Genomic DNA, 11,967 nt, shown 5'->3' on the forward strand with positions numbered 1-11,967 from the left:
AGCCTCAAGACATGGCCTGGGTCGACCTGCACAGCGCGGCAGCCCGCGGCGACCTCGACCAGCTGTGGCGGCACTGGTGGCTGAAGAAATTCCTTATCAACAGCCGCAATAAGGACAATCTCGCAATCGAGATCTGCCCATCCCCTCCCCGCCTGGGACTTGGTAGATTCTGCCGGGCATCTTTTGTGTCTGATGAACCCAGGCCGAGGCTGCTAAGCCTCAAGACATGGCCTGGGTCGACCTGCACAGCGCGACCCCCTGCAGCGACCTCGACCAGCTGTGATGGCACTGGTGGTTGAAGAAATTCCTTATCAACAGCCGCAATAAGGACAATCTTGCAATCGAGATCTGCCCATCCCCTCCCCGCCTGGGACTTGGTAGATTCTGCCGGGCATCTTTTGTGTCTGATGAACCCAGGCCGAGGCTGCTGAGCCTCAAGACATGGCCTGGATCGACCTGCACAGCGCGACCCCCTGCAGCGACCTCGACCAGCTGTGGCGGCCCTTGTTTCCAGGCAGTACAGCACCAGCAGAGAGACTGTGCAGCTATTCTGCTGGAGCATGGTGCCAACCATGACCACACAGCTGCTGCTGGCAACACAGCCCTTCACTTTGCTGCCCTGGTGTGTAACAAATCTCTAGTGGAGTTGTTACTTGAGCACGGTGCCGATATCAATGCAAAGAATCACTATCCAGTGGTCTTTGTGGGTCCCTTCCACCTCAGCAGATTCTGTGATTCTATGATTCTGTGATGTGTTTATTGCCATAAACACTGTCTACATTGTATTTGATTAGTGAAGTTTTTCCAAAGGCAAACGTTTTTATTATGGCTTAAGAGTTAAGAGGAGAGGTTTGGAAGAACCAAACATATTATGCTCTATTTTTTATGTGCTAGGGGCTTTTACAACTGTTTTCCCCATTGCCTTTCTTCCTGATTGCTTCTTTGTCTTGGTGAGAAGTGGCAGAAAGTGGCAAACAGGCCAGTGCTGTGGATATTTACAGTAATGTCTGATAGCTACAAAGCGATATATTCATGGAAGGGAAAAATGACATTTCCACCACGTACAGGGGTCATATAGAGGCCTTTGAAAGCTGTACTGAAAATATTACATGACAGACAGCTGGTGTATCTGAGTTAATACTAGAGTACCTTGCCCAGGCTTGCCAGCAAAAGGGGAAAAGTGACTTAAGTGACTGTGTGACTGCCAAGTCACCTGCAGGTTTTTGTTAATTTTGATTGCTCACTGGAACAGGGTCCCCAAAATACAAAACCTGAGAGAATTCGAGATGCATTTGGATGAGACTCTCAGGCACATGGTGTGACTTGGGGATGGTCCTGTGCAGGGTTAAAAGTTGGACTCAATGGTCTTTGTGGGTCCCTTCCACCTCAGCAGATTCTATGATTCTGTGATGTGTTTATTGCCATAAACACTGTCTACATTGTATTTGATTGGTGAAGTTTTTCTAAAGGCAAACATGCTTTTATTATGGCCTAAGAGTTAAGAGGCGAGGTATGGAAGAACCAAAACATATTATGTTGTGCCTTTCATCTGCTAGGGAATTTTTCATCTGTTTTCCCCATTGCCTTTCTTCCTGATTGCTTCTTTGTCTTGGTGAGAAGTGGCAGAAAGTGGCAAACAGGCCAGTGCTGTGGATGTTTACAGTAATGTCTGATAGCTACAAAGCGATATATTCATGGAAGGGAAAAATGACATTTCCACCACGTACAGGGGTCATATAGAGGCACTGACTACCTTAGGAATGGGTATTTCAAAGAACCCAAGGGACACAGATGGGCTTTCAAAATAGCTGCTGTGGAGACAGGGGCGGCTAAGCAGTTGAATTCACTACCTGGCCTCTCGGACAACCCTTCTGCTGTGGGACTGTTGAAGGCTGAGGAACGACGAGTGCCAATTGCCACTATGATAGTGCACCGTCGGCCGTATCGAACGGACCGAGACCGATAGCCAACAAGTACCATAGGGGAAAGTTGAAAAGAACTTTGAAGAGAGAGTCCAAGAGGGTGTGAAACCGTTAGGAGGCGCCTGCTTTTTGGGCGAGCTCATGTCTTCCAGCCACTCGTATCTCGCCTTAGGGATCTGCCCATCCTCTCCCCACACCTGCTCCCCCTCCCTGCCTGGGGCTCAGCAGAGTCCGCCGGGCGTCGTAAAGGGATGATCAAGTTCCTTCTTCAAAAAGGGGCTGATGTGAATGCTACAGATAATCATGAAAGCTGAAGGATTTGGTAAGAGCATGTGTGGGACCCCTTAGCATTGTTCAAGTTGGATTGATGGGAGTCATAAGAAAGAGCTTTGAAAAAGGGCCAGGAACCATCCAGAAGGAGCTTCAGTGTGACTTGTGAAAAGCAGACCTGTGCTCCGCTACTTGCTTACTTCAGGGGACAATTTCCACACTTGAGGACTGCAAGAAAGCCCTGTCTGTGGTCCCACGTGCACACACGCACGTGCACGCAGACACGTATGCAGACGCACACACACACACAGTCTGAGTCTGCTCTGGGTGAGTGGCTGGCCTGGAGACCTCCTGAGGTCTTACACACGGCTGTGAGCAAAATAGTTACTGGACTGACAGCAAGAGTGCTCCTTCTTCCGCCTCTATCACGGTGTGGCTGTCCCTTGTATTGCGCTGGGAAGCATGAAAGCCTCACAGTCCAGCTGCTCTTGGGTCTGCTTGAAAAGCTTTTTGGGCGAGCTCATGTCATTATACCTTCCAGCCACTCATATCTCGCCTTCGGGATCTGCCCATCCTCTCCCCACACCCGCTCCCCCTCCCCGCCTGGGGCTCAGCAAAGGATTTGGTAAGAGCATGTGTGGGACTCCTTAGCACTGTTCTAGTTGGATTGACGGGAGACATAATAAAGAGCTTTGAAAAAGGGCCAAGAACCATCCAGAAGTAGTTTCAGTGGGACTTGTGAAAAGCAGACCTGCAGTTCGCTATTTGCTAACTCAGGGGAGATTTATGGTCCATTATGCATTATTAAAAGGTTAATAGTTGCCTAATATTCAAAATGTAAGTCAGACTGCAAGTCCATTTTTCTTCTCTGCACTGCACCTCTCAGTTTTGTGATTTCAGCGTTGGAGATGCTCAGTGGTGTAGGAACACTCTAAAGAATGTCAGCACAGCAGAGGCTACAAGCAGACTCCTCCAGTTGGTCTGTGCTAACTATGAAGCTGGTATTGTGGGAAAGTCTGTGTTACTAAAACTCTGACTTAGCTCGCCTTGGACAGGTGATAAACTGGTGTGTGGATGAGGACAAGGGTTTGATAACTTCAGCACAGCGCTAACTCTAATCTGCTCTGCACCCTGCTTTGCTCTGAGTTTTCATGGCCCCACGTGCTCTGGTGCAAGATGTATCGTTCCAACAGGCGGGACCCATTTCTCTCTATGCCTTATAGAGGCAGTCTCCTATGACCAGTCAGATGCGGTCAAATGTGTTCCACTCTCTCAGTCTTTGCATTGGCTACGCAGGCTCTGGTTAACAGGTCAGCATTATGTTCTAATGGGGTTAACCAATTTTGGAGTCTTCACTCTTAAAAGTAAGCACTGCATCACAGTATTCCACCCTTGAAATTCACTGCTAGTTTCTACATGCTATGTTTTTCCTGAATTTTCCCTTTTTTGTTTTCCTCATTTTACTTTGCCTCCTCCTCATCTTTCTCTGTTTCTCTCTACATTTTTCAGTCTTATCTTCACTGACATCATCTTTTCTGTTTCTCTTTTCTTACTGCTCTTATGTAGTGTCATTATTTATTGTTTTCTTTAAACAATCCTTCTCTTTAATACACATCTTACACTTTTGTCTTCCAAAAACTTTGGAATAGAAAATAAGTTCCATTCTTCTTCCTCTGCAGCAAACCTATTATATATGTCAATATATATTTCTACACACTATAATAAATACAAAGATTTATAGAAAAAAAAATTTCAACCCTAAACACAACTAATCAAAGTCCATCTAGCATCTTAATTGTTCCTTTTCTCTTATTCAATGCTTACAAAACAGCTTTAATATTTGAAAATGGATTTCATGTTCAGGGAGATAGAAGCAATGTTTAGGTTTCTGTATGCAGGGCAAAATTGTTCCTGGCTAGTTAAAGCTAGGGGCTGGGACACAGGGACTCTGGGGACCTCTCTACATCACTCACTGTAGAAAAAACCCAATCTAATTCCATAAAGGTGCGTGAAGAAGTCAGCAGAGCTCTTCCTGCTTCAGGGGCAAATGCATATGCTGGGTTTTTCCATGAAGATGTGGCAGCTAACTCAGTTCCAGCTCAACTCTCTAACCAGCCCTAAGCTCTGTCCTTCACACTTATGTGACAAAAGCAGAGAATCTCACAAATTTCCTACAGTTGGACATCTGTAAAATGTGAGCTCAAGTATTTTCTAAAATACCAGAACAATATCTCAAGTATCCTTTTATGTCATTGCTAAATAAAATCAAGGAACTTATTGTCATTTGGAAGTTTATGTGCTTGGACCTTAACACAGAAAAAAGCACTCGGCATGAGACAATTCCCTCACAACAACTGTGAGCCCTTGCTGCTGGCTGCAGCCTCCTTCAGTTCATTTCCAGTGGGAGGACATGCAAAACCCCAGAAAAATACGGACAACTCTCAGCTTGTAGAAGCCCAAGCTCCACTCAGCCCAGATGGTCTGTCTGACCCTCTTACACAGGTGTCTTCTTGTAGGCATTCCCAAAAGCACCCACCCAAGACAACCTACCCTCACCTAAAAACCTCCAGGAGAATACGTGCCCTTCATTTCATGCAACTGCCTCCAAACAGAAGAGCTTACTAGCTAGAGGAAGGCTTGTTCATAGATCTCCTATCTGATTTCCAACACACTTCACCTCATGACCATTTGAGCACCCGTGCAATACAGGTGACAGTAGTCTGAGGTCCAACCCTGTGTCCTTGCTGCTCTTGCAGCAAAAGTAGCGTGCCTAGCAGCTCAAGGGAGGTGATTCTGCCCCTCTGGTCTGGTCTGGTGAGACCCCACTTTGCCGCAGCTCAGGAATGAACACATGAGAGCTACACAGCTCCAAGCGCACGGCAGCAGATTCCGGACAGATCTGCCTTTCTTCAAAATGGCCGCTTTTTATAGGGTAGGCGGGGAGGATTCCAGAAACTGGGCGTGGTTATGTAAAACCAGGGCCTGAAAGGCGGGGTTAACATGAATATGCAACATGGCGGAGGGCTCACACCGGTGAGGTAACTGGGAAGGAAGGTGGTTGGGTAGGGCATAGACCTCCCTGCAAACTGCCCGATGGGAAAGTGACAAGCAGCCCAAGGGGAAAAGTGCATAGTAACATGGGGAAACGTGACTTTGAACAAGGGCAGCAACCTATCTATAGGTTTTAGCCCAAAGTGTCTGTAATATAGTCCTTTAAGAGGATGTAGAATGAGTGTTCTTCTCTTCCAGGAACTCCTTTTTCCGTAGTAGGTAAGCTTTGTCCTCATTATGGCTGTCTCCAACACCACCTGGAGTGCTGCATGCAGCTCTGTGATCCCCCAGAATAAGAAGGACGTGGATGTGCTGCAGAGCATCCAGAGGAGGCCACAGAGTTGATCAGAGGCCTGGAGCACCTCTGCTATGGATTTAGGCTGAGAGAGTTGGGGTTGTTCAGCCTGGACAAGAGAAGGCTCTGGGGAGACCTTACAGCTTATTCCAGTGCCTAAAGGGGGCATATAAGAAAGCTAGAGAGGGATTTTTGACAAGGGCATGTAGTGGTGGGACAAGGGGAAATGGCTGTAAACTGAAAGGGGACAGGTTTAGATTAGATATTAGGAAGAAATTCTTCCCTGTGGAAGTTGTGAGACACTGAAACAGGTTGCCCAGAGATGATGTGGATGCCCCATTCCTGGAAGTGTTCAAGGTCAGGTTGAATGAGGTTTTGAGCAACCCAGTCTAGTGGAAGGTGTCCCTCCCCAGGATAGGGGGGTTGGAACTAGATGGTTTTAAGTCTCTTCCAACCCAAACCATTCTATGTGGAGGAGAAGCAGCATTGTGGCACAGTGGTGATTTCATATATCCCATATTCGGTCTGGGAGCCACAACCCGGGTTCTTTTGAAAACTACCCAGAGCAACAACTAACAGGATTTTTGCTTGTAACACCTGCTGCTGTACTTTGAAAGGAGAATCTGGAACTTCTAGTAGCAGATGGCCCTTTCACATCTTCATAGCTTCTTGGTAAACCTCTGACCTTTCTGAAGTTGTTTCAGTAAGCCAGTTAAGTCTGAATCAGGAAAAACGTAAGGCTCATGAAGAAGCTTAATCCCACTTAGTAACCCAATCTTATGACATTTACAGACCTTCTGCTATTTTTATTTTCAGTAACAGGGTAGTAATCTTTTGTCATCCAACTTTATTATTGCTTCCAAGAATTTTATAGGAGCAGCGTAACCATTTACCCACTTGCTGCAAAGGACCTGAATTATAAGTGTGCTGGAGCTACTCTCCCACCCACACAATGTGTGTTTTGGAGTGCTGATGTAACTGGTGGAGTTTCACAAGCCACTGTTGACTTTTCTCAAAGACTGCTGTTTCCCCTCTGACTAGTCCTATATTCCAGACAGGAAACATGGAGCTGTTTTGGAAGATAGCCATCTTCAAGTCAGTGAAAACAGCGCACATAGCACCTTTTTGCCTCCCTGACTTGCCAAATAAACAAGTGTGGAAAGACTTCTGAAGGGCATTGTCTTGTATTCTAAGACGTGGCAGGTAAGACAGGTGAGACGAATTCCTCATCCCCCATCCCCCATGCTTTCATTTTCCCTCACCAATGGCTGTAAACTGGGCTTCAAACTTGAGTTATTTTCAGATAGCCAAAGTTAGTCAAGGTGAATGCCAGACCTGCTCTAGAAACACCAGAGTCAATAGTAGTCTTTCAACTGACTTCTGCTAACAAACGATTGGCCACACTTTCCAAGAATTTGGCTCTTGCTGAAGAAGGTTGATGAACAGTGTTAGGAACTGTGGCAGTAGTTAGGATACCTTATGTACTACAGAAGTTGTTCAATATCTTGCAAGAATGGCTCAGTACAAGGATGCAGCAGAAACGGGGTGGCAACTGTTGACTTGCTCTTTGATTTGATTGTTCTTCCACATTGTTCTCTCAGTATGAAAGTCTCAGAATCACAAATTAAAATGTAGTTATTTCGTCATTTTCACACAGCTTAACTTTATGTTCCTTTCCAACTCGCCACTGAAGGCCTTCAGTCTGAGGCATATACGTTTGTATCACTCCAGGCATTTGGCTGTTGTGTAAAAAGCTTTGTAGTGTGAGTTGTGCATACTTTCTAGCTTTCCCTCTCTCCCATTAGCATTGGTTAAAAGGGAAAATTCAAGGAGATAGTGCTTGTGATGGTTTTAGTCTAGGCCTTCCTGGTAACCAGCTCGTAACCAAGGAAGTGGCCATGTTCTCAGTATTCCACACAATTTTTACAGAAACCAGGGTATAAATAAGTTGGAGATTAGAGACCTTGCTCTCTTCTCTTCTGGTGAGGTTCAGGAGCAGCAGGTCCTTGCGTTGGTCTCACTTATCCAGAGGCTGAGGCCTGCAGAGACTGCTGGTCTACCACGCAGGGGTTTGGAGAGTGCTGGCCATGTCTGGTGATCTTGCTTTTCTAAGGGACATGGTGAGATTTTGTTTTTCTAGTTCTTTATTTTGCTAGTTCTTGGGTTTGATTGTGCATATCTGTTCTGGTTTTGTCCCTTTTTGGCCCTTTTTTCCCCTTTCCCTTTCCCTTTGGAGGTGTTTGGGAGCCCCTTTGCTGTGCACATAGTATTTCAATTGTATATAACTGGAATAGATGTAAAATATATATTTTTATATAATTAGATTGATTTCAAGATCTTCCATTTTTATAGGGTTTTTTTCCTTTGCCCTAAGGGAAGAAGGGAGGGGGAAGGGGTTGTTACTGTGAGTTGGGGCATTTGGCAGGGAGCTGGATCTGAACCATCACAGTGCTCCCCTCAGAGCTGTTGAAGCACCCAAGTTCACTCAGTCAGTCGAGCAAAGGCAGAGGATGCTGGCTGCTCTCTGTCAGAACTGAGGGTCTGCAAATTCCCACAGACGTTTCTCAGTTTTGTACAGTGCAAAGTAGAATTGCCTTTGACTATTTCTGTGCATGTTCCCACAGCTGTCCACGCTCTTCTTACACTAAAGGGAGAGAAACACGCACCTCCACAGGGTTGTCTTACCCACAGGCTGCATGATTTGCTTTCTGAGGCACTGATGTCTTTCCACTGACAACAAAGTGAGACTACTTATTTTTAGATGGCTGCCATTAAATGAAGTGAAAATAGCCCATAAGTGACTTCTCTCTTTACCACAGCTACCACATTGCCAGGCTTTGTTGAACATATCTCAGGTATCTTGTCCTTGTGACAATCCCAAGCTGCTGCACCTCCTTGTTCGATGGAACATCCCTTCCATGTCCTGAAGTGGGGAGAAAGCTGACCGTATATATGCCATGTCAGCTGATGTGCCTTCTCATACCGCATCTACTACGTGGACTTCAGAGCACAAATTATATTTACCTTGAAAAGGGTATGCACATGCAATCTATTTTTACTAATGATGGCCTAAAGGACAGGGCATACCTGAGATCTTGCTCAAGTTACGAGAAACTAAAAATGTCTGATCTGTATCTTTTCCCATTTTTTTTTACACATTGAACATTGCATTTCCCAAGTGAAAAATCAGGATGCGTTGATCAGGAAACTGTTAACACCAGAGACTTATTAATAGTAACTACAGTACAAAAGCAGCCATTTCCAGTTTTTATGCAGCATTACATTTGCTTGATGCAGATAAAAAGAAATTACTCATGAGGCAATGGAAAGAAAGGGGTAGGAGGGTGAATCACATTGAAAGAATAGGAAAAAATGAAAGTGGGGGTAAAATTTTTTGAGCATGCTGTGTCATCAGTAAAAACTAATTTGCTATATCAGTGGAATGCTATTAAGTCCTGCTTGGTTGGGCACAATGTATGGTGGAGGAGGGAATATTTCAGTCAAATTGAATGACAGTAATTTTGGGGGAAAGAGAATGATTCTTATTATTTTTTTCTGGAAGGGAATTCAATGACATCTTCCCATCTAATTCTGATTTGCAGCCAATTACTGCACAGTTGCACAACTGGAGCCAAACTCTTGCTGTTAGCAGGGCACAACCCAATTGTCTAAGACTGAAAATAAGTGAACACAAGGAGAGTGCAAGTTCTCTTGAGATCAGGATTACAAACTTTTAGTTTATCTGTTAAAATTGTAGTTAATTATAGGTATTTTTTTTCCAGTGGCTGTGGTTATATTATCAAGATTACTCTTTGAAACAGGACTAAGGAATGCTCTAGAAAAATCTCTACTTTAGGGACACCAGGCTTTTTCAAATTACTACTAACTAATCTATTGTAATATGCGTATTACACGGGACGCACTCTTACACTGGATTTTTATGCAAGTTGGTAACAGGAAAAAACTGCCCAGTATCACCTGGGGTTTTTTTTCAGGATTGCATCTTCCATTTCTCTCCGCCTAGGAATACTCTTTATTCCATAAAAGATTGGAAAACTTTAGTCCATAAAAGACTGGAAAACATATTTATTCACGTCAAAGTCAGAAAAAAAAATGTTTAATATTGTGCCAGAGAAGCCAAAATGAAAGGCTTAATCCAGACATGAAAAGTGACACTGCTTACAGGCACATTCCAGTTTTCATGTGCAGTTTATTTCCCCTTGGTGCTGTCAGTATCTCTGCCTGCTGTCTAAAGGGCTGTTCCCACCAGAGAGGGCTGTGACCTGGGCTCTTAGGGTGCCTTCATATCCACTCCTCTATTCCTTACTGAAACCTTTCCTAGCACCTGATCTGAGTCAATATATGGAAGTAGGTGTAATGTTGCAAAATCTACAATCATTCTGTGAAAATTTTCAGGATTTCTTTCTCATTTATGGGGCACAAAATAGGCATGTGGCACATCTAAGGAAAAAAAAAATCTCCAAATTGTCCAGCCTTCTCAGTGCTACACAGCTCTGAGTTACATAACCCATGCCTATATTGAAACCCAGGTATGTCAAACATGCAGGGCACCCCAGGCCCATTTCTCTTTGCACCAGCCTGATCTCCAAGAACAGCGCTGAGGGCAGCCCCTAGGCTGAGTGCTCCCACCAGGAGGCCAGGACCAGATTCCCACATCTTCTTTCCCCTCCTGATCCTCCCTGCTTAGTGCAGTAATTCCACAGCAGATCAGCTTGCCACTTCACTGCAACAATCTGAAGGATATCCAAATTCTTTGCACAAATACTGGTAGGACTTCAGTGGGAAAAAATATTTCTCACAAACCCCTCTGGACTCTCCAGTTGATAACTTATGCCTTTTGTTCAGTCCCTTCACTTATGCTACAGAGCTCAGTACAGCCAGGTCACTCCAGCTCACTGACCTGCTGCAAAGTGATTTCTTTCTCTGAGTTATTCTCGGCTCTTACTCTGCTCTCTGCTTCTAGGGCTGTCTCAGCGTGCCACATCCCAGGATGAGCTTTGGGAAACAGATGAAATCTTTGCTCTGTCACATGAACATGTGCTGCTGTTGAGAAAGTTCTCAATTTAGGCCCAAGATTGTGATTTTAAGATTCTGCCACAAACTGCCCCTTGAATTTACCGCACATCTCATTGTACTTCTCCTGACTTTCTGAAGGGTTTGGAGAGATTTGCTGAGGTGGTTAATACCCAAGCACACAGTATTTCTTTCAGGATAACACTGAAGATAATTTATCCACAAATACCTTTGTATTGAAGGTATTTGACGAGAAGGTTTCAGTGCGGACAAAGGTGTATGCAGTACAGGAAGCAGTGGGTCTGATCAGCTGATCTTGCATCTCCTTGCTACAACAAATATACTTGAGACGGTGTGAGGGACTGAAATGTTGGTAATGTCTTAAACGTTGTCAAAACCATAGAAAGACTTTCTGTCAAACTGCAAGGAAACAACAGTCTGTGGCCACCAAAGCACCCCCTCTCCTCCCTGTGCCTCCTGACTGGAATTTGGATTGTAAATGGGGACTTGACAAGGCTCAGGAGAGAATAATGTACCTGTATTAAGAATCAGCCCTAGCTGGGCTCAGGGGGTGGTAGGGGAGAAGGGTTTTGGTTGTGTGATGGTGAAATCTCTCCACACCAAACAAAAGGAGTAACCCCGTGCCCCCCAGGGAGACCACGAACATGGGGAACATTCACATGAGAGGCAACTGAGGAGGAGTCAGAAACCATGAAAGACCCCCAAAGTGCCCCCCTAATTCATTCCTGAGGCCTTCTGCCACCAGAAGACTTCATGTGATCCAAGTGAGGCAACACATCTGTTACAAGAGACTATAAAGCTTCCCTCCTCCAAGAGGAGGTGCCTGGCATCTCCTGAACATTTATTATTCCATTGAATCCTATGTTTTTTTGGAAACCCTTACCCCCAAGAAGACCAGAAGAACTGGACCTACGGGATGCCACCAGGTTCCATGGAGTGGTGATACTTTTTCTATTTTAAACTCTTTCTCACTCTTCTACCCCTCAACCCGTTTTCTCTATTTCTTTCTATCTCTCTTTCTCTGTCTCACATTTACCATTAAATAAAACTCATACTATTGACTTTGGTATTTGGTCTCGTTCGTACCTTAATTTGGGCAGAGGCACTTCTAATAATTTTAATAACCAGATCATAACAGACAGAGATCAAGGTAGTCCAGCAAGAAAGGATACAAAGAGGACAGACAGGAAATGATTTATTATTTTACTTAAAAGGAACGATATTACTTGGTCATAAGCCTAGAGGTAATAAAGAATTACCATTTCTTGGGTAATGAGAAATTACACCTCCACAACGTCTGAATAAGAATGCAGTCCACTGAAAGTAATTCTTCAAGAAAGGATGTCAGAAAAGCTTAGGAAATGCACAAAGCTG

At 44.7% G+C, this 11,967-nt stretch overlaps 1 long non-coding RNA gene across 1 annotated transcript in view; it reads right to left on the reverse strand.

Annotated features, from left to right (window-relative positions):
- LOC114063254 overlaps window positions 1-10,554 on the reverse strand; it is a 21,171-nt gene extending 10,617 nt beyond the window's left edge. The window contains exon 1 of the long non-coding RNA XR_003572531.1: window positions 10,542-10,554. This is a non-coding gene — a long non-coding RNA (uncharacterized LOC114063254). The remainder of the gene's footprint in view (window positions 1-10,541) is intronic.
- Between the last annotated feature and the right edge of the window lie 1,413 nt (window positions 10,555-11,967).

The sequence above is a fragment of the Empidonax traillii genome, unplaced genomic scaffold, assembly GCF_003031625.1.
Source record: "Empidonax traillii isolate 1590-97213 ecotype Southwest subspecies unplaced genomic scaffold, ASM303162v1 scaffold460:size473327, whole genome shotgun sequence".
In the NCBI taxonomy this organism is placed as follows: Eukaryota; Metazoa; Chordata; class Aves; order Passeriformes; family Tyrannidae; genus Empidonax; species Empidonax traillii.